Below are 23,803 nucleotides of genomic sequence, written 5' to 3' on the forward strand. Positions count from 1 at the left end.
CTCGTTCCCATTGCAAGAGTTCCTGCAAAAGGTGAATTTCTGGATCATTTGATAAACTGATAAATTTCTAGAGGATGGGGCCTTTTCTCTTCTCTTACTGTTGCCTCTCACAGAGGGGATGGTCAAAGCTGGTTTAAGGGAAAAATTGGAAGGAAACTGCTTAATGTTGAACTTCATGAGTTTCTGGTTGAATTTGGCCTTTATAGGAACAAGTGAAACACAAGGTAAAGCATCCATAGATTTCATTTTCTGAATCAGAAGGAAACTTTCAGAGGAAGGGGATATGAAAGAGGCAGATCTTCAAAACAGGTGGGAGAAACACAATTCAGTGAGGTATTATGAAAGAGCTTCAGACTGCAAACTTCTTAAAGGCCAGAACTGTATATTGACATACGTGAGAGCAATAATTATGAGGGGGGTGATGTTCGTCTCAAGGGTGAGTTAGGAATTGAAGGGAACGTGCACGCCGTGCCTAGTCCCATGTTGCTCATCATAAGTGCTGGGTCCAATCTTGTTTCGTCCTTGGCTTGCCAGCTCTGCCACCGACTGGCTCTGTGACCTTGAATGCGTCACTTCATCTCTCTGTGTCTCAGTTCCTTTATCTGTGAAATCCCACCCATGCAAGCAATTCGGGTAGCCAGGTACCAAAGTTTAGAGAGGAAATGAAGTTCCTAGGTATCTCAACATCACTAGCATTGGTAGGAAGGTGTGGGATTCAGCAAAGCAACCAGAATTTCCTGTTGACATGTCGGCATGGGCTCTCAGGCCAAATCAGGAGCAGGTTTTATACTCCATCAACGGATTCCTTACTGTTGGGCTATTCAAAAAGCTCTTCAGAGTTCTCTGGTCCAGAGCAGCAAGGCCAAGCATCTCTTTCCATCCCTCTCCACCCAGATGGAGAGCTTCAGAGTCCCTCCTGCCCTGGGACTAGACTGGGGTTTCTGGCACCAGCAGTGGTAACAGATTGCAGGCTTCAGGCAGCTCAGAGGCAAGCTAAGCCATCCGTGCATCCAGGCAATAAGGAGGGGATTATGAGGATTGATGGAGTGTGCAGAGAAGGCCTCTGGCAGAACAAAGTGGAATCTAGAGGACTCGCCAGGCCATGCAGAGCATTTCACATTTGTGATCCAGGTCAAACAGAAGGGCTGCCAAGGTCTGCTGTTGTCGTGGCTGTGCCAACACAAAGGAGAGAGACCTGGCTGGATGGCTGCCTGTGCCCACGAGAGTCTCCCATCTTGAAGTCCGGGGTTGATCAACTCTGGAGTCACTGCTGCCCTTGCAGAGAGGCCAGCAAATCATTTCCTCCCCGGAATGGGATTTCCTCAGGGGAATCGTGTCCCTGGTGTGTTACAGTAGGTGACACCACTGACCAGGCTGTAAAAAAAATGCTGCATGTTGGGTCAAAGGGACTTCTCCCTCCCTCAGAGGGACTGTGCTCAGAGGATGGGTCAGAAAACTCCTTCTTGGACTTTTCCAGAGTATCTTAGGAGGTTCACAGATGGAATATCTTGGCTTCACAGATGCTCTTCAGCCACTTGCCCTGTTTGGAGTAAGCAACAGAACAGGTTGGCTTGCAAAGGGCAGCTGAGACCTGGTGGAGAGGCTCTCCAGTTGGTGGCAGGGCAGCCAGCAGCAATCCCAGCAGGAAGCTCTGGTGGCTCAAGCAGCTTGAATGTGCCAGATCACATAGCCCCGAGAATACCAACCTTCTGTTGCCTCTGCTCTCTGGAAAGTATAGATGGCTTTGCCCTTTAGGGTGGGGGAACTTCTTCTCCAGAGCCCATACTATAGAATGGGGCAATACTTCCTTCATCAGGTGGTCCAACAAAATTTATAGAAGGCTAACAGGAAAAATCATTTTCAATGAGAGAGGAAGCACTCCTGTTCAGCTTTAAGATCTCCCTGGCCTTTGGGTTTGCTCTGTAAGGTGTCTCCTTTACTTCTAGGGCTCAGCTCAATGGGACTTGATTTCCTCAGGCCAAAATCATCCTTCCTTCACCTCTCCCACATTATAGCCATCAGGGAGGACCTCAACACTCAAACTCTCACACCTTGTCCCTCCAAGAATGGGCTCCCATGTTTCCCTGAGGCCACTTCTACAGGGGCAATTAATGTGCATTTGGCATCCTGAGTCATGTGTGTCTGACTCTGGGATCAAGGGAAGATGGGGTAGGTGGACCATGATCTTGAGGGTTACAGAGGGTGGTGAGAATTCTGGTTCTGCTGCTTCTTAACCATATGTCTTGGGCAAATCACTCAATGATAAAATTAGAAAAAGACTCATGAGCTGCAAAGTTGTCGTGGGGATTCAATGAGATTTTCTAGAGAGAAGGCATGAGAGAGAAGAGACAGAGAATGAGCTAAGCAGAGTACCTAAGTGCCTAGTTGGTAGTTAAATGTTTGATAAGAGGGAACCATTACTATTTTGATAGGAAATGCTGATAATGCACACATGCAAAACTTTCAGAGGTTTTAAGTCATTTCTAGAGGACTCTGAGGATCTGATCACAGGTTGTCAGATCCCATGGGTATTTCTCTTTGATTAGGAAAATGAGGAAAAGCCCCAAGAGAAGTGACTTTCCCACAGTCACTTAGTTACTTAGGAGCAAAGCCATATTTGGAGCTGGAACTCCTGACTCCAGTGCTCTTTCCCTGGACATTTGACTTACAAGGAGCCAAACAGGCCTCACAGTATCACCTACCATCTGCTAAATGACAGTGGTTGGCAAGAGATTCTCCTTACACTGCAGGGAACAGAAAATTGCTCAATTCATTTCCTTGTAGACAGTGAAAATCTCATTTAAGAGAAAAATGGGAGTGTGTGAATAATCAATCTGATGCCACCCTGGTGTACCTAACAACCCTCACAGAGGACAGGCTCAGTGTACTAGGCTTTCGGTAACTTTGGGCTCCGTCTGTGCTGGACATCTTTTTTTTGTCCCTCCAGATCTTCTTTCCACTGCCTTCACCCTGTTCACTGCCTCTGGAGGCTGACCTATGTGGACCGTACCAACAAGCACCCTTGCCCTTTGGCTTATGGGTCAATGCAGCCAATCAGAAGCTACAGTAGGAAATCAGAGAGAAAGGGAAGTGAGGATAGTGAATTACTTCCACTCTCATCTTGACCCATGACTCATGTTGGGTCAACTCCGTTTAGCTATGTCATGCAACACAAGATCACTGTTCTTCACATGGTGACCAATTCTAGATTACTCTTCCCTTCTGGATTCACATAAGTCTTCCTTCCCTTGGTCTCTTTGGGCTTAGGGGTGGTTACTCTCTTCCCTTATTAACCTTAGGGTGTTGTACCATCCTTTGTGGTTTTCCCATGCCCTGTCCACATCTTTGTAAATAATCTCTTTGTACATGAACTATCCTTGAACTATCCTGCGTATGCCAGCCATTTTATTTTGGGACTCTAACTGATATACTAGTCTCAACTTGTTCCAAATCAAGATCCAGCCACAGTTCCCCCTAGTGTTGGCTTGGGAGAAAATTCCATATCAAATAACACAACTTTCAGACTGTGCCTCTATTCTTGCTATATCCCCTTTAGGTAACCCCTTTTAGGAGCCCAGCTAGAATTTTGACAATTGTAGCAATGGGGGTCTGATTCATCTTCCATGCCATGGGGGATATGCACTGTGTCAGAAGTGACAGGTAAAGGTGAATAGAGGGGCTACTTGGTCATCCAGCCAACTGCCATCTTTTATCTTGTGAACTTCATGGGACTTCTTTTCTGACATGAGTTCAGTTTCACAAAACAACCTGGAAAGCCATTAAATATGGTGACTTTATAATATAAGCCTAAGCCTAAATCTTATCTCAGTAATTAAGATAATTATTGAGTTCTTGAGATATGGAAATATAAACTCTCATTAAAGTTGGTAGAAAGAGTTGATGTTGAGTGAAGAACTAACCTGGAATCCACAATCCAGGATCTTTTTGTTCTTACTCTACATTTTCCTGTTTTGGTCTTCCACAAAAAACTAGACGGTAAGCTGAGGACAAGAAGTATGTTTTTAACCTAATGATTTTTTTTTTTTTTTTTTTTTTTTGCCAGTGTTTATTTGGCACTTACTATGTGTTAGACGCAGTTAGACACAATGGTTGCTAAGAAAGATATGATCACCGTAGTCAAAGAACATATAGTCCCAACCCAGAGCAAACCATGGCTGTAGGCTGTTTTGTTAATAAAGTTTTATTGGAACACAGACATGCTGATTTGTTTATGTAGGGTCTATGGCTGCTTTCCAGCTACAAGGCAGAGTTGAGTAGTTGCAATTTGCCAAGCCTATAATATTTACTGCCTAGCCTTTTACAATAAGTTTTCTGAATCCTGGCAGAGCCATATACCTTCCTAGTATGTGGCACAGACATAGACACAATGTTTTTTTCTCAACAAATACTTTGTGGTCAGATCAAGAGACTCTTTACAGCTAAAAAGCATTGCCATTGTCTTGATAGTAGAAAATAATCCTCAATGGATTATTTTTAATCTTTGCATCTTAAAGAATTTGCTGAAATTTCTAGAGCTGTTGACATATGAACAATTTTTTTTTTTGCCTTTTTTTGTGTGTGTGGATCAGTGTGAATTCAATACACCTGTGCAACTGTGCAAGAAGTTTCAAAGGGGAAACTATTCTGATGCACGGGGGGTAGGGGGAACAGATTGAATAGAACCTTGATTGCTCCCATTCCAGAATGTGTCATCTGGTTTTCTGCTGCTCTTAGCCTTCTTCTAAATGTACTTATGCTGTGAATTTCTTTCCAACTTTTTGTTCATAAATACTTGAAGAAAAGAAATGAACTCAGAAGTTCCTTTTAACCACTTCCCTTTCACTGGTTTTTCACAGCACCAATCTGTGGTTGTGGGATTCTCTGGGATTGGCGAAGAGAATAAAAAGCCATGTAATGGTCCTGGAGTGCCCATCCTCTGTGAGGCATCTCTGAATAACATTCAGAATAACATTCAAATGGGTGCGAACTGCTCTCTCTGAGCTCTTGTAGGTGGAGGATGTTTATCTTGTTCTGGGAACTCATAGGGAGTATTATTGAAATTTGAAAAGAAAAGAAATGCAAGTGATTCTCCAAATGAATAGGCGGGTTTTGTTTTAATTAAAATTAGAATGCCAATGGAAGAAGCTGGGACACTCTCCGAAGATAAGGAAAGGGAAGGGGAAGGACAATGTTGTAGTTTATTCTAGGAAAGAGAGAGAGAGAAAAAAGTTAGGTCCAGGCACACTGTTGGAAAAGCTGACAATTCCTACTGTGATTTTCTCAGTGCCTAAAACTAGCTTATTAATACATAGTCTTCTGGACCATGAATGCAAGATATTATACGTGGAAGTTATCCCAATCCAAGGTAGACTTATGACGACCTCTGATCATTTCAGTTTATTATCTAGCATGATCAGTTCAATCCAAAAGGAATTTACAAAGGCCCTCTTGTGTTGTAGGCATTCTAAGCACCCCAAGAAAATATAGCAATGATGCAGGTAACAATGCCTTCCTCAGAGTTGACAATCTAGGTAAGAAGGATAAGAAATATGGCTACGCAAAAACAGAACATAGCACTATAATTTAATTGCCACACATAATTTAAAGGGTGTAAAAACCAGTGAAAGGCAGAGTTAATGAGAGATGGAAATAATGAGTTTTTGGTTTTTGGTTTTTTTTTTTTTTTTTTTTTTTTTTTTGGTACTGAAGCTAGGCCTTGGATAATAAAAAGAGTGGAAGATATTCTAGCAGATATAACAGCGTGAGCAGAAGTAAAGACTTCATTGAACACTTACATGTGGTTGCATTATAGAAAACCAGCTCTTGTTAAGAGGTAAAAGAGGTCACCAAGGATTTTAAACGCAGTGTGAAAATAGAAAGTCATTAATCCTGAGAAGAAGACTGGCATCCTTGAAGCTTCTCTCTAAGCTTGAGATGGTAGCTGTGTCTAAGGAAGATTGGAGAGATGAGAAATTGAAGATGGGGAGGTCACTTAGATAAGGACTGAGATACTCCAGGTGAGGACAAATGTGATTATAGTAATGAATACCCTGTAGAGATGCCTTAGGCAGATGTGGCACCTGCCAGGATATGATTGAGAAGGAGATATGGGTACGTGTCTGATTATGTGAAACTGATTTAAAAACAGGACTTCAATATGGGGAGACGTGTGACAATGTGTGCCCCAGTCCAGACTGGAACTAATGAAAATAAATTAGTTCAAAACCAAACACATTTTAAACCTTCTGTGCTGACCTATGTCTTTTAGGCCTTTTAGGACTTAATTCAAGAATGCCTCTCCTCCAAGAATTTCCTAGCTACAGAAATTGGTCTTGCTTACAGTTCTTCTTCTTCCCCCCCTTTGGGACTTATTTACTTGTTTTTAAAGAAAGAAAGAGAGCAAGTGAGGCAAGGGGCAGAGGTAGAGAATCCCGCAAGCAAAGGGTCTGCTGAGCATGGAGCCAGACGTGGGGCTCAATCCTACAACCCACCAAATCACCATCTGAGCCGAAACCAAGAGCTGGACACTCAACTGACTAAGCCACCCAGGCACCTCTTGCCCCTTGCTTATAGTTCTTATGCAATTACAATACAAGCAATTGTGGGAAAATTGTAGAAAAAAAAGGCAGTGTCTTTTATGCCTTTGTTACCCACTAAATATTCTAGTATAGTGCCAGGCATACAGTAAGCAATACTATATGGGTGTAGAATGAGTTGCTTGATAGACAGCTTCTGCAAATACAGGTCACATACACATCAAAGTAGCTGCTTAAAATGGGGAGATGTGGATAGGAGAGGTTCTCCAGGGTCAGGGAGATAACCACCAGGCCCATGAGGATAGAGCACAGGAGAAGTTGAAAAATTTAAGTCATTACTGTGGTGGTAGAGGGATTCTTAGGGGATTGGGAATGGTGCTTGGAGGGGCTCATACATAGAGCTGAAGTGGTTACAAAATTGCAACCTAGAAGGAAATGACACAAAGTCCATCCTGGTGATTTTAATCAAAGGGGAGTAATTTTTATTTACCTCTTGGTTAATGTGAAAACAATTTGGAAACCTAATTAGGGCACTCTTGACAAAATGCTTTTGGAAACTCCTTAAATGGATGTGACTGAAGGTTAGGAAACTTTGTAAAATTAACTATTTTCTAATACTTTCTGTAAGACTAAAGCCTGTACACACGTGTGTGTACAAACTCACACACGTTAGCTTTTTCTTGTGGAATACAAACTATATGAAAACTTATGTACCTCAAACACACATATCACTTAATGTTGAAATATGAGAAGCATTCTTACTAAAATCAGGAACAAGAGAAGTATGGCTGCTATGATCAATACTATTCAACATTTTAATGAAGATACTAGACAATGCAATAAGATATGGAAAATAAGCCACTAGACAGAAAGAGGTAACAGCTGATAGTACTTGGGATTTATCCAAAAATCTAAGTAGTTTGTCAGGTATTCTTTGAATTTTTTACTAGAACTCAAAAAAATTCAACAAATTTGAGGGATTCCCTCTCCCTATCATCTATTTCTGTATACCAGTGATAGTTATAAAATATCATTTCCTGATATGAACATGAAGAAAAGTATTAAGCTTACTGAGAGACAGAATAGACGACTTGATAAAATAGAAATGTCCCATGTTTGTGTTTAGGAAGACTCAATAAATTGTTCATAAATTAATCTAAAAATTTAGTTGCATTCCCAGTCAAATTTCTCTGGAATCTGACAGATTAATTCTAAAATCCTTGTGGAATGGAAAATGTATAAGAATACATCAATTTTTTAAGAAAAAGGAAACTGATGGAGATATGGCTTTTTAGACATCAAAGTATACTATAAAACTGCAGTAATGAACAGGATATGGTATTGGAATGGAAGTAGATAAAAAGGGATCAGTGGAACTCAATAGAACCCAGACATAAATATATTCTAGAGATGGCATTTCATGTAACCAAGGAAAGAACTTAGGACAACTGGCGAGATATCTGAGAAAATAGAAAATTAGATCCAGAGTAATCCATGGGTGGCAGTGATCTGTGGGCGACTCGCCAGCCCTCTGGTCTGCTGGGCTCATGTGCCTGAGTGTAAGCCAAGCGGGCTCAGGGCTCTTGGGCCAGAATCTGGAATCCTGACTCCCAGTTAGGGGCTCCACCTGGCATTCAGGAGGGTGTGGGACATGCTCTGTATTCCTCAGCCCTGCCTCTAGCCTCCTCCTTCCTGATGCTACTGCTGAGTAGCCTGAGGCTGGCGGGGGCCGGCCCCAATCTTGGACTGGCAGAGGAGCTGCTGCTGGACCCTTGGCAGTGCCCTGACTGCTGATCCATGGCCATTTGGCCCTACCTGGCCTGCTCCGGAGCCTGCTACAGAAAGATGAGCTGGGCCCAGTGTAGTTCCTATACACCTTCGCCCTGCTCACCCTAGCTGTTGGGCCAATAGCTGTGCTCTGTGGGTCCAGTGCAGCTGGTGGCTGGCCATGCTACTGCATCTAGGTTACCAACCTAGACAGCCCCAGGGGATACTGTCATTGTGGTTGCTGCCTAGATACTACTGCTCAGCTCTGAGCCATCCTTCCTACAGCTCTTCTGTGGCCTCCTTGCTGGCCTGGCCTATGAAGCTGGGTCCTTCCAGTGGCTGGAGCTTTCTGAGTGGCTTTCTGGAGTTTTTTGAGCTGGATGGAGCTTTCGGAGCAGCTATGGGCAATGTAGGAGGGTGTCTTTTGGAGGACCCTGGCGAGGGGCTGGCCACTCAGACACCTTCCTACCGAAGGGAGCCTAGCTGAGCTATCACTCCTCTTACCATCCCGGACCTCCTTACATGGCCTCCCCTAGCATTTGGTTCTGTAGCGAAGGCTCAGCCTGGCAATCCCCAGGCCTGGGGCTTGTGCAGTGGACCTGAGAGGGCTCCTCAGAGGTTAGTCTGGCCTGGACACAAACTATCTAAAAAACACATTATGCTATAATAACATTTATGTTGTAAATATTTTCTTTCAGCCTAACAGGTAAATATTTTAAATATATAAAGACTTTCTATTAACAAATAAGAAAAAGGCAAAAATACAAGCAGGTAATTCACAGAAAAAGAAATTCAAATAGCTAGAACTACATGAAGAGACATAAAACTTCAGTTATAATCAGAGAAATACAAATGAAACATCAATGAAATACCAGTTTTGCTCCCATAAATTTGAAAGACAAGGAAGAAGAAGATAATGAGGACATATATACTGGTGTGGGTGTTGACATTGATTGATACAGCCTCTTCTGGAGAAAAATTTCACAGTGTTTATCAAGATTTAATATTTATATCCTCTTATTTGACAATCCATTTTAATAGTAGTTTCCGAGAAAAATATTCTCCTGTGTCTACAATATGATATACACATCACAATGTTGTTTATTACAGTGATAAGCTGAACATGACTAACTGTCCATCAGGTGGGGTACAGTTAAATGAAATACTCCATCTGTTCTGTGGAATATTATACAGCAATGAAAAAGAATGAGGTAGATTTTTATGTACTGTCATAGATCTCTAAGACATACTGTCACCTCAAATAGAAGCAATTTATAAGATAATACACAATGCAATTCCCTTTGTGTAAAAACAAGCAAAACACAAATGTAATTCTAAATATGAACATAAATACATGTAAATGTACAGAATAGGATCTGGACGTGTATACACCAAACTGTATAAAATTATATCTAGAGAAGGCTGTGAGTTTGGTGTAGCAAAGGGGATCTTTTGATAGAATTATTTATCTGATGATTCTTTACAAGAATGTATGAATTGGGCACACCTGAGTGGCTCAGTCAGTTAAGCCTCTGCCTTCAGCTCAGGTCATGATCTCAGGGTGCTGGGATCCAGCCCTGTGTCAGGCTTCCTGCTCATTGGGGAGCCTGCTTCTCCCTCTCCTTCTGCCCCTCCCCCCACTTTAGCTTTCTCTCCCTCAAAGAAATAAATAAAATCTTAAAAAGGAAGAATGTAAGAATTAATCTGTGATTAACAATAATAAATAAGAACTAAAACAAACAGGGGCGCCTGGGTGGCTCAGTGGGTTAAGCCTCTGCCCTTGGCTCAGGTCATGATCCCGGGGTCCTGGGATCCAGCCCCGCATCCGGCTCTCTGCTCAGCGGGGAGCCTGCTTCCCCCTCTCTGCCTGCCTCTCTGCCTGCTTGTGATCTCTGTCAAATAAATAAATAAATGAATGAAAAATCTTTAAAAATATATATATAAAGAACTAAAACAGACATATATATAAAGAACTAAAACAAAAATCCAAGAATACAAGAAAGATTACACCTTATGTGTACAAAAAGCTTGATCTAGGTATTTTTCTTACATTGTATAATTGCACATTCCTCCTTCCCAGCAAACTTCTTATTTCCCTTTTAGGATTTATCCTTGGAAATGTCAATACCAGAGACCAGTCCATTAGCTAATTAGGCACATTTCTGAGTTAACAATTACCTTAAGGGATAAAAGATGTTGCTTCTTACGCTCAGACCTTGGCAAATACGTAGATCATTAACTCAAGCCTGATTCATTAAATTTTGTGAAGATATAGGAGAGCCCTTCTTATTGTTTTTTAAATAAAGTGCTAAAAATTTCAACTCTTCAGTGATGTGAATTTATTGGCCCATATCAGCTTTTCACCAAAGTTTTACATTATCCTGAGTTCTCTATATAATATCGCTCATATCACTGACTAGAATCTAGCCTTTAACCATAAACAATGGAAAATAATTGGACTTTTAATTATATAACCAAATAAGCCAGAAGGAACACTCTTAAAAAATTTTTTTTTTTTGCTCAACATTACATTTTTCCTGGAAAACAGAAAAATTGTGAAAAAATCAATCATGGTGAAACTTAGATGAAGGAAAATATTTTTTTTATGGATATGGATGTCTTCTAAAACATCTTGGTTGGTCACCTCCAAATTCCCACTCCTTATTCAACAACTATGTCTTAAACCTTTATGTGTCAGGCACTATTGCTAAGCCCTGGACACACAGCTGTATCCAAGACCCTCATGCCATCATGAGCTTATAATCTAGAGAGGCTGAAAGACAAGAGAAACATGACAATATCGTGATATGGGCTGTGATGTACTGGACATACAGCATCCTAGAAGGCCTTAAGAAGGGCAACAAATCTGTATTCTATGGCATCAAGAAAGGCTTCTTTGAGGAAGGCAGGTTTAAGACATGCAACCAGGTACTTGAAAGATGAGTAAAACTTTGTAAACCAAAGGAGGAGGGGTAGAGGAATCATGGCAGGTGTGCCCTGTGCCAGGTACTCTGCTGGGCACCTGGGCTCCCCACCTTTGCAAAGGTTTGCCTTCCTGTCTCCTCTTCCCCACCCTGGCCAGAATTCTGCATGTCATCTCCCTCTCATCTCTGGCCACCATCCCTGACTCCTGCACCAGCTCCAAGCAGGCTCTGTCACCCATCCAGCACAGCAACAGACCCCGGACTCTTTTCTCAGTCTCCCTATTCTACTCTTAACCACTTGCTCCCCCTCCCTCACCTAGCACTGTCCCTCCCCCTCCCTCACCTAGCACTGTCCAAATGGTGGCAAAATAACGGACATCACTCCAGGTTTAGGTAATTCCCTTTCCAGCTGCAGATTCTTGTGTACCAAACCTGCCCTTGTAAAAGCAAGGGTGTTTATCTTCCGAGGCTGTTCTGAGATGCTAAATCATCATAATAGCCCCACTTAACTGTCCTTGCTTTCAGTAATGCCACAGTCAGGAAAACCCTCCCCCAGCAGCCCTTTTTCTCTTGTGGTCTAATAGACTCTTTCTAATTTGCAACTGAATTTGTCATAATCTGCACTTCTTAAGGGCTACACTGCACTAGGGAAAGTTTCTCAGTTTATTCTAATAACCTCTTATAGTGAATGGTATCTATTATACTAAGGAGTTTTCCAGAATCTTTACTTATGTGATAAGCAGAACTCCCAACCACTTCCCATACTCAACCCCTGCCAAATTAAAATAAATACATATGCTGGAATTTTGTTATATGCCTCATGATTATTCAGCAACATGACTCAGCAGTTTGGAACCCTGTTGGGGGAGGGAAGAAAATTTGCCCTTGTCAGAGTGAGAGAAGGAAGGGAGGAGCTGAGGAAACTTCCATCTCTCCCTCCTCCCAACACTAGGAGTCCTTCTGCCAATTATTCTATTTTCTTCCTATGTGTTCACTAATGGTTAAGCTCTTCCACACCCTGGCTGTGCTATGTACCTAATTGTCCCCAAATATCATCAAACATAAAGCCTTATAAATAGGGCACTAGCGAACAGGTTTTGTTCACAAAGGTAAGAAAAGTAGAGAGAAAAATCTTAAGTAAAAGAGATAAAAGTATATGTGGGAGGAAAAGACAAGTGCTGATGCTGAAAACGGAGGTCTTCCAAAATGTACCAGAATATTTTCTTTTTAAAGATTTTTATTTATTTAGTTGACAGAGATCACAAGTAGGCAGAGAGGCAGGCAGAGAGAGAGGAGGAAGCACGCTCCCTGCTGAGCAGAGAGCCTGATGCGGGACTCCATCCCAGGACCCTGAGATCATAACCTGAGCGAAGGCAGAGGCTTTAACCCACTGAGCCACCCAGGCGCCCTACCAGAATATTTTCTTTTAAAATAAATAGTTAATACCCAGAAGTGGTGTGGCTGGATCATATGGTAGTTCTATTTTTAATTTTTTAAGGGATCCTTTCCACAGTGGCTGTACCAATTTACCAATTGTGTACAATGGGGTAGGAAAAGTCCTTTTTCTCCACAAACTCACCAAAATCCTTTGGTATTTCTGATAATAACCAAAATCCTTTCATTTTTCTGATAATAATAATGAGCTTCAAGACACAGTACCCCTAAATATCTTTACCTTGGCATGTTGAAGATTTCAACCTGAATTTGAGAAATGGTATGTGTAGGAAGGGCTCTTAGACCTTCCCCTGAAGCAGGTCATAAAGGCCTTTTGTGAGAGGTACCCTTCCTAATCCTAGAGAAAAGCAGCATCCTTATCTCTGAGAAGGATTAAATAAAGGACAGAGGGGAATCTGAATGAACAGGACTTGCTAAATTCTCTTCAGTTTACTATACTTAGCCTGCTTTTGTCATATTTCTACAACTTTTCATCAAACCTAGCATAGAAACTCAGGTTTAACCATTTCTTTGGGTCTTCATTTCCTTAGGAAGCTTCCCGGTTCATGTAAAAATGCATATTAAATAATTTGTTTGCTCTTTTCTTGTTAATCTGGCCTTTGTTACAGGGGTCCCAGTTGAGAATTGAAAAGAGTAAAATAAAAAATTATTTAAAAAAATGTTTTTTTCCTTCCCTGCAATAGCCATCCTTGCAAATATGAGGTGATGTCTCATTTTGGTTTTGACTTGTATTTCCCTAACAATGAGTGATGTTGAGCATCTTTTCACATTCTCTGGACAAATGTCCATTTCAGTCCTTTGCCCACTTTTATACTGAGTTGGGTTTTTTTGTTGTTGTTGTTGTTGTTTGTTTTTTTGTTTTTTGTTGATTGTTTCCTTTGCTGGTCAGAAGTCTTTTAGTTTGATATTGTCCTACTTGTCCATTTTTGCTTTTGTCACCTGTAGTTTTGTTGTCATATCTGTGAAATAATTGTCAAGACCAATGGCATGAAGCTTGCCCCATTTTCTTCCAGGAATTTTATAGTTTGGGATCTTATGTTTAATTGTTTAATCTATTTTGAGTTGATTTTTGTATATGGTGTAAGATGGAGGTCTAATTTCGCCCTTTTGAGTTTATCTTCTTCTGGGTATAAATCCAAAAGAATAAAAATCAGGATTTTGAAGAGATATCTGTACTCCAAATTCCACTGCAGCATTATTCACAATAGCCAAGATACGTCAACCATCCAAATGTCCATTGGCCATGAACAAAGAAAACATGGCATATAGTTATAATAAAGTATTATTTAGCCTTAAAAAGGAAGGGAATCCTATCATTTGTGACCATATAGATAGATCTAGAAGAGATTATGCTAAGTTAAATTTGTCATAGAAAGACAAATGCTGCAAGATTCCGCATATAAGAGTTATATAATACAGTCAAGCTCACAGAAGCAGAAAATAGAATGGTGGGTTACCTGGGAATGGAGGGAGTGGGAAATGAAGAATTGTTATTCAAAGAGTATAAAGTGATACAAGATGAGTAAGTTCTGCAGATCTGTTGTACAACATTGTGCCTGTAGTTAGCAATATGTCTTCGTGCACTTAAAAATTTGAGATAGATCTCATGATAAGTGTTCTTACCATACACACACAAAAAACAAAGGTACATAAGGAAACTTTTAGAGGTGATGGATACGTTTACTTCCTTGATTGTGGTGATAGTATCATGGGTGTATGCATATGACTAAACTCATCAAATTGTATACATTAGATATATGCAGATTTTGTATATCAATGATCTCAGTGGAGCTATAAAAAATTAGTTAATATTTTTCACCCGTAATTTAACAGGAGGAAAAAATAAGGAAGCATTAACCTAAACTTTGATGTAGGCAAAAGCACTGTAAGATAAGACTCTCAGCTAAGAACATAAATGGGTATTATTTTCTCTTGTAAGAAAATAATGTGTTTAGGGGATTGACAATTAAATCACATTAAATGGTTATGTTCTTTGATCTAGGAATTCCATTTCTTTAATTTAGCGTAAGGAAATATTTGGCTAGTATTAGTATTTGGCTAGTATTACTAGTCCTAAAATATTTATCTCAGTATTATTTATAATTGGCAATATTAGAAATAATCTAACTGTTCATCTTGCTGGGAATGGTTGAATAAACCAGAGAACGTCTACTTGATTATGCATTGTGTAGCAGAGTAGGGTAAACAGACCCCTTGTGGGGGAATTCCATAACTGCCCCTTCTAGTTTACAACGTATAGGTTGCTCTCCTGCTTATGTCTCTTTATCTGGAAAGCAGCTATAAAAACTTGCTTACTAGGGTCATTGAGATATCTAAGACTGGCATCGTGCTTGGAATATGGCGGACAATTCATAAATGAGAACTACTATTATAGAGTCATTAAATATTCATAAAGTCTGCATAAAAGCAAGGCGAAATATTTATGCTATCTTAAAAGTGAAATAATGTAGCATTTCACATTAAAAATAGCAATTGTAAATAGAAAGACTAAGACTAAAGAATATACAAGAAATATTAAGGGAAAATAATATTAATAGAATGATAGTGAACTATTGTGTTTATCTTCTGCATTTTCTAAAATTTCTTTAATAAGTATACACAGTTTTTAAAATAAAGAAAAACTGCTTAGTTTGTTGAAAATAATCCATTCCTATGGTGACCTTTCTGGGGACTCCATTAAATTAGTGCTACTGGTAGAAGTAAAACATGAACTGTAGGGATCAATTATGAGTGGTAGAAAAGACAGACTTAGAGTTGAGAGATTTGGGTCTCCTCCTGCTCTGTGACCTTGGAAAAGTCACTCAACTTCTCTGACCTATATTTTTTCCTGGAAATGGGAATAACCATATTTGTCTGATCATCTCATAAACTAGTAAGAATATCATACAGGATTACATAAAGACTTTGAAAAATGTAAAGTGCTTTAAAAAATGTACATGACTTTGTGTTTCAGACTTTCAGCTCTTCAAAGATTGAATTCTGCTTTTTGCCTCTTTTTTTTGCTGATGAAGCCAAGCGAATTGAAAACCAGGTGTCCTTATGTACCATGCCCACTTTCAACCTTATACTTTATCTTTTACAAAGAAAATCAATACATGGGTCTTACGGAGCATTTGTTTTCTATTTTTAATTCTTTATAAGTGAATTTCAACCAGAAACATCTGTCATATTAGGAGTAGTGACTAAGCTTGATGTGACTTTCTCAATTTCAATTTTTAGGGTGATCAGCTTTTGCTTTTTGGATCATTTGCTGTTGACTGGTCTTACAAACCCAAATAAAGGGCAGGAAAGAAGATTCTCCAATATGCCAGTGGCCAAAGGAAACATTACCCACTAACCCACAAATGTCCAGGTAGAAATTTGCATTTGTGTCCTGGGTAAAGTAGTAAATAATACTGTCAATGACTGGACAATCATTTCTAGATGTTAGTCTATATTTCCATGCCACGAGCTACCAAATAAATACTCCTGACACGCTGGTTATCTCTAGAAGCCAGACACATAGCTTTGTTCATCAAGAAAACATTTGTCCTTGTTTTTAAAAAGAAATTCTAATTGCCATCTCAAAGGCACCATATTTTGGGGACTTTGAGTATTATGTTTTCATTTCCTTTGCCTGGTACACCTGCCTCTCCTTAATCTCTGTACTTAAATGATTCCTCACTCTTTGTCCAGGCAAATCCTCTGATGTCAGTTTCTCCTAACTGATGTCATACCCGAGTATCTTCCTTCTTTGAATCCTCAAATGAGACAGATAGTCTGACCTTTTCTAAATTTTATTTAATTAGGAAGTAGAGCTTCTATTTTTTTAAAAAGATTTTATTTATCTTTTTGACAGAGAGAGAGAGAGAGAGTGCACAAGCAGGCAGAGAGGCAGGCAGAGGGGGTAAGAGAAGCAGGCTCCCTACTGAGCAGAAAGCCCGATGTGGCTCTGGATCCCAGGGTCCTGGGATTGTGGTCTGAGCCAAAGGCTGGCACTTAACTGACTGAGCCAACCAGGCACTCCACAAGTATAGTTTTTAAAAGAGGAGGTATTCGCCATATTAAAAAAAAAGTAGTTCCTTTTTGTGTGCGTGAGAATACTTATATGTCTATTATACATATGTCTGTATAAGTGACATTTATATTTCTTTAAATTATCATTTAGGAAAAAAGTAATCACTTCATATTTGAGTCCTTACGAAGTTTCTGTTAAGATCTGTCCTTCTCCCAATTATTTTATTTTGAATAATAAGAATTGCTTGGGGAACATAGTAGATATCAACTTTGGCCACACATTTGGATTGCCTAGAGAACTTTTAGAAATTTCAGCGTACAGGCTGCATCCCAGACCATTAAATCAGAATCTCTGGAAGTGGATGCAAGCATCCGTGTTTTTTAAATGCTCTCCAGGTGATTCTAATGTATACCTACATCTGAGAGTCACTGATAACCAGAAATAACCTTAGCAGTTGTGTTTGATATTTATAAAGTTTGTCTGTAGAAGCAGGGATTCAACACAGACCAGATGAGTATTCCTCAAGGGAACGTCTTCACCATTACAAATGGCAGGTATCGTTATAAAAATATTAGCTTCAATGTCATTAAAAAAAGATACATCATCCTAAGGTGTGAGAAATGTCAAATATGCATCTATGGGACAAATGAAAAGCACTTTTTCCCATTATGGGTTCTGGTGGCACAGGACAAAATTTCCAGTGACAGAATTATGCACAGAATCAAACAGCGCTGAAGTTGAAACAACTTAGTCAGCAGTGAATACGATATGCAAGAAAACTTTACCAGATGATTCAAAAAGGGGCTCTAGGGATGATTAAGAGATTGACGTCAAAATTGCATGTGAAAAGTTTGAATCAAATTGTTCCATGAAATTTGAGTGTAGAAAAAGTATTATTTCGGGATCATTATATTAGGTAACATGAATTTAAATGTCTACTGTAAGTAAGTTAAGAAATTAAATATCGATTATTACAACTCCATCTCCAACCACGCATAGGTTAAAATTCACCAAAAAAAATTTCCAGTGGGAAAACGGACCGAGAGCTTTTTATTTGGGGTCTGCTTATTTTGTTGCATTTATGCTATTTTTTTCGCTTGCTAACATGAATCTCAGATGACAGAGACTACTTTCTCTTACTGATTTGTTTTTAAATATATGTACATAAAGACATAGGTTTGGTGGGAACAGAGGCATACTCAATGTGGGTTAGCCCTTTTTGCAGAGAAAAATACGGAGTGACCATGGGACATTGCTAGGACTCCTCCCGAGGCCAGGCGAGGAAGGGACCCTGAGGCTTACGCCTCATGAGCTTCATGGGAAATTCATGTCTGCATCCACCCTCGTGCCTACCAGCAGGGGCTGGCTTCCCCAGGCCTTGTTCATCTGTTTCTTAAGTTGCTTTGCTTTCATTAGTCAAATCATCCCAAGATGACTTAGAGCATCCCTTGCTGGCCAGTTAGCACAATGCTGGCAGAGCACTAAATGTCAAAGATGGATGCAATGTCTCTAATGAAAATTGAGCTAGAACAAATGAAGACACTGCATCTGAAGGAAGGATGTGGCAGTCATATTTGGGCTTTGGAGCTCCTGGTATGGAGTAGAGGAGCCATGAAACATCTGGCAGTATAAAAAGAATGGGGTCCATCTCTGTCTGGAGATGCCTATCTCTTGTAGAGTCAAAGGACTCATTAAAAACTGAGGACTCATTGTTTAAACCACTGAATTCTGTGTGTACGCTTTTCAGGCAAGGGCATCATCTCATTCATCTTGGCGTCTCTAGCATATGTCTCACGCCATCTGGCTGACACTAGGATGTTTATTGAATCTGCGGCAGAGACCTCTATGTAGTCATCGAAGATGGTATCAGTACGAGTAATCAGATTCTGCATGCTAACATGACACGTGAAATTAATTGTTGGGCATTCACTTCCTTATTCTCTCTTCAACCTAGAATCCCACTGAAGATGAGGTAGGAGGGAAAATAGCCCCTGAAAATGGTGTGCCCAGAGAGGATTCCGATCAGACCCCAAGCCCAGGAATACATTTTCTGGGGCAGAAGAATCTGCCAAAACTTCAGAGAAGTTCTTTCATTTCACTCTTTGACCCTTGGGGTCTTTTGGCCTTTGGGTAGAACTTTAAATTTCTAACTCAATAAACTGGAAGTGTAAAAAAAGAAAACCTACCATCTTCCATACACATAAAAAGTTCCCCTGAAGTAAGTACTTGAAGCCACTTAAAGGTGACTAAGATTCACACCGAAGATGAAAATGGCAGAGGTGATAAGCTAGTGAGGACCCATGCAGCCCCAGAGAAAGGAAAAGGGACAGATAAGAAGCAGCAGCACTAGAAGGAAGAAAGATCAAAACATGCTACATGGGGAGCAGCAGGAAACACTAATGATATACAGATCGAAGGAGCCCTCTTGACATTTTGCAGCAGTCCTCAAACCAATACACAACATCCTGTCAGGAAGAATCCTTTCAAAAGCTTCAACATGAAAAGAACACCAATATTCTCCATGCTGGGCAAAGAGAGAGGCTTTGGGGAGATCTAGGGTATATAACTTAAATCCCAAGACTAATTCTGGTGCATGCACAGAGAACATAGCTGCTCAAAGGGAAGGGACAGAGGGGTGGGCTCCATTTCAGTCCCAGGTGATAGGAAGGCTTAGGATGATTTCCATTTACGTTACTTTCTAGCAAGGATGGTTTTGTGGGGAGGACTTCGTGGTCTCCTTTTTGAAGTGAAAATAAAGTAGAACACTAGAGATTCCATATATACACAACTCATCTTATCAGGCAAGGAGCTTGACGAATTCTATAATCTTGCTTTCATAAAACTATAATGACAGTGACCGCTGCCTCAAAACCCTCAGTGACATTTTCTGGAACACAGGCTGCACTCTGAGTCAAAATTTCATTTGACACATTTTAGGCCTGGTGGTTTTAAATGAGGGAGAAAAAAAACATGTTGTTAAATATTGCCGCAAAATTTCACTTTGCTTAATGGCCAATAAAATGACACAGTGTGTTCAGGTGGCTCACGCTTCCGGTTTGACCATCTGGCCTGGTGAATACACCCAACGTCTTTCATCTTCTGCTGGCTTTCTCTCTACTGTCTACTGATGAGTAGCTGGCTGTCTGCATGATTAGCTCCTGCCTGAAATCTTCTTAAAGGAAATGTCCTGATACATATCCAGTAATACTCTGGGAGTAAAACAAAAACAAAAGCACACCATAACAGAAGAGACTTCAGGCAGTTAAGAGGGTTGGCCTTGTAACTTGAAAAACCACTTCAAGAATACTGGTATTTCTTATTCAAACAAAATGCTCGAAAGAAATAGCCACTCATTTCTTCTCCTACAACATTCTGGATTTAATATTCGGGAAGGAGCACTGACATCTTAAGTAAGAGGACCCTGAATTATCAAAGAGGGAAAATGCTATTAAAAATCTAAGAGAAGCTGCAAAAATAGTAAATCTGGCTGGCTTAGACTGATGGAATAAAATTTTCAGAGAACACTGACAATTGAAAAAAAAAATGAGTCACTATATGGAACACTTATAGACAGCCTCGCCTCAGAGGATGGGGTACACATATAGAAACAGAGTCATTTTGCGGTTTCAAGCCAAAAATATTTCTCAGTTTCTCTTTTTTTCCTCTCATAAGAACATTTTGATCATCTCATGGTTTTTTAGAGTTTATGTGAAAACAATTTGAAGAAGTAGATAGTAAATGCATAACAATTTTTATTTGGAACGCCTTCTCTAGACACAGTTTTCCTTAAAACACACACACACACACACACACACACACAGAAAACTGAAAGACATATACAAGGCAACTCTTTTCAAGCATAGGACAATAGGCATAAAAGATGGCAATTCCTGAGATAAAGGAAACTTACAAGATGAGCCCCAAAATCACGCAGCTGTCTGCCTGGGTACAATTTTCTGACCTCAACATAATGAGCAGAGTGCAGCTGTTTTATTGAGGGGGAAAACTAAAAACAAAAACCAAAAACCAAAACAAAGACACACACACACACACACACACACACACACACACACACAACTTAGAATTCAGGGCAGCTAGAAGATCTTTATACTCTGAAAGGAAAAAAAAAATATATTCTGTAGGGTAAAACATCAGAGAGAGGAAAGCCATATACTGCAGGGTAGTGGTGAAAAAATTTGCATGGAGGTTCCTTGGGAGTCCTTGGTTGAGGGCTAGCCTGCACATGTGAAGGGTGAAATTCTGTGGACTGGAAATTCCATGGCTGTTAACGGCATTGGGAAGGAAACAGATTCTAGATATCAAAGGTGTCGGAAAACATTGGAAGTCCGGCCCAGTCAGACTGGATAAACTTCATTAACACTCCAACTCCAGGTAAGACACAAGGAAGACTTTATCATAAAATTAAGAGTCAGGGGGCGCCTGGGTGGCTCAGTGGGTTAAGCCGCTGCCTTCAGCTCAGGTCATGATCTCAGGGTCCTGGGATCGAGTCCCGCATCGGGCTCTCTGCTCAGCCAAGAGCCTACTTCTCTCTCTCTCTCTCTCTCTCTGTTTGCCTCTCTGCCTACTTGTGATCTCTGTCAAATAAATAAATAAAATATTAAAAAAAAAATTAAGAGTCAGACTTTAAATAAGTCTCTTCCTATATCTACCCCAACAGAATCTAAAAGAAAAGACTGAAACAAAATTAACAGCACATTAAAAATTTTGGAATAATACTGGACACCTTATCAAATATATAATTAGAGTCTCACAAGGATGAGAGAAAGAAAACAGCATAAAAACTTTGAAAATTAGTAGCCAAATACTTTGTTATTTGATGAAAAACATTGACTTATAGATCCAAGATCCTCAGTGAACTCACAAAAGAAAGAATTGAAAGAAAGCCACGGTTAGACACATTAGACTTAAACAGAAGACATAAAAAAAATAAAGAAATAAAACATCCTAAAGCAGAGAAAACCTAATACATACAGGGAAACTCCAAGTATGATAGCAGTCTTCATCAGAAACAATGAAAGTAGGAAAATAATGGAATGGCATTTTTTTAAGTGCTGAAAAAGAAAATCTGATATCTCATATTCTATATTCAGAGAAAATATCCTTCATTAACAAGGGTGAAACACAGACATATGATAAACATAGCACAAAGGAATGTGGGAGTGGGTAAATGTATTATTATTATTTTGAAGTGTGTGATGGGAATTGGGAAGAAGAAAATGTGTGAAATGTGAAGAGATACAATATCAATTTGTAAATAAACATTGATACATTAAGGTTGTATATTTTTAACCCTAAAGTGATCAATAAAAATAGTAAGTTAGAGCCAAAAACCCAATAAAGGTTACTAAAAGGCTCACTATAATAGTTGATTATAGGAAAAAAAAGCAGGAAAAGAACAAAAGAAAAACAAACACACTGGGCAAATAGAAAACAAATAGCAAGATAGCAGAATTTACTAGAACCGTATCAATAATTACATTATATGTAAAAGTAAAGATTTGAATTAAAATGCACATACTGGCAGGTTAGATTAAAAAGCAGGTCCCAATTATATGCCATATACTAAAAACATTGTAAATATAAAGCCACAGATATGTTGAAAGATAAAAAATGGAAAAAGGTATATCTGGCTAAAAGTAAGCATAAGAAAGTATGTGTGGCTATGTTACTATTTGAGCAAGTAGTTATTAAGATTATAAGTCTTACAAAAGAATGCAATGCATTCTTACAAACAGACTTACAAATGCACCAAGAAGACCTAATAATTTGAAAACATCATTAGGTGTTTTCACCTAATGCACCAAGAAGACCTAATAATTTGAAAACATTAACGTACCTTAGGTACATAAGGTACATAAATGTACCTAACAACAGAGCCACAAAATTAGAAGTCAAAAAAAAAAAAAAAAGAGTAACAAATATGTCAACACAGCTGGAAATTTTAACATACTCTTTTAGGAATATTGCTATACTTGACATAACAGGTAGGTTAAAAACAAAAACCAAAAACAAACATGGGGCACCTGGGTGGCTCAGTGGGTTAAAGTCTCTGCCTTCAGCTCAGGTCATGATCTCAGGGTCCTGGGATCGAGGCCCGTGGTCTATGCTCAGCAGGGAGCCTGCTTCTCTTCTTCTCTCTCTGTGTGCCTCTCTGCCTACTTGTGATCTTTGTCTGTCAAATAAATAAAATCTTTAAAACAAAACAAAGTGTTAAGAGTATTAAAAAAATCTAAAAAATGCTGTCAGCAAACGACCCAATTGAGAAATTTGCAGAATATAATATGCAACAATCATAAGAAATATATTCTTTACAAATGCACATGGAATGTTAATAAAAACCATATTCTTGGCCATACAATAAGCCTCAGTGGTTTTTAAAAGAAATATTACAAATATTTTTAAAAGACAGAAATGTTATAAAATATGTTCTCTAACCACAACATAGTTAAATTAGTAATTTGTAACAATATAATATCTAGAAAAGTTTCTAAATATTTACAAATTAACCTACTTCTAAATAACCAATATGTTCAAGAAGAAATCCTATAAGAAATTAGAAAATATTTTTAGTTGAATAGTAATGAAAATACAATACATTGAAAGGTCAAAATCAACTTGATTCAGGGCATCTATGAAAAACTTGCAGCTAATACCATCTAAAAATGGTGATATAGTGAATGTTTTTTCATTAAGCTTAACAAGGCGAGTATGTTCATTCTTACCACTTCTATTCAACCTTGTATTGGAGGTCTTAACCAGTTCAGTGGGCAAGAAGAAAGCATACAGATTAGAAAAGAAGAAATATAATTGCCTTTATTCACATACAATGTAAATGTCCGTGCAGGAAATCCTAAATAGTCTTTAGAAATAGCCATGTGAATGCATGAACAAATTTAATGAAGTCACAGGACATAAGGTCATAATAGAAAAATCTACTAATTTCTACATATTAATAATAAACAATTAAACATAAAAAACTTAAATTATATTTAAAATACCATAAAAATATCCAAACGTTCCAAGAAATCTATGTTCAAAATTGCAGAACATTGTTTAGTGAAATTAAAGAATTTTTAAATAAA

At 39.2% G+C, this 23,803-nt stretch overlaps 1 pseudogene; it reads left to right on the forward strand.

Annotated features, from left to right (window-relative positions):
• The first annotated feature begins 753 nt into the window (after window positions 1–753).
• On the forward strand, window positions 754–8,951 carry LOC111145033 (annotated as a pseudogene).
• The last annotated feature ends 14,852 nt before the right edge of the window (window positions 8,952–23,803 follow it).

This window comes from Enhydra lutris, unplaced genomic scaffold (assembly GCF_002288905.1).
Source record: "Enhydra lutris kenyoni isolate GAN:26980312 unplaced genomic scaffold, ASM228890v2 scaffoldscaffold12, whole genome shotgun sequence".
NCBI lineage: Eukaryota > Metazoa > Chordata > Mammalia > Carnivora > Mustelidae > Enhydra > Enhydra lutris.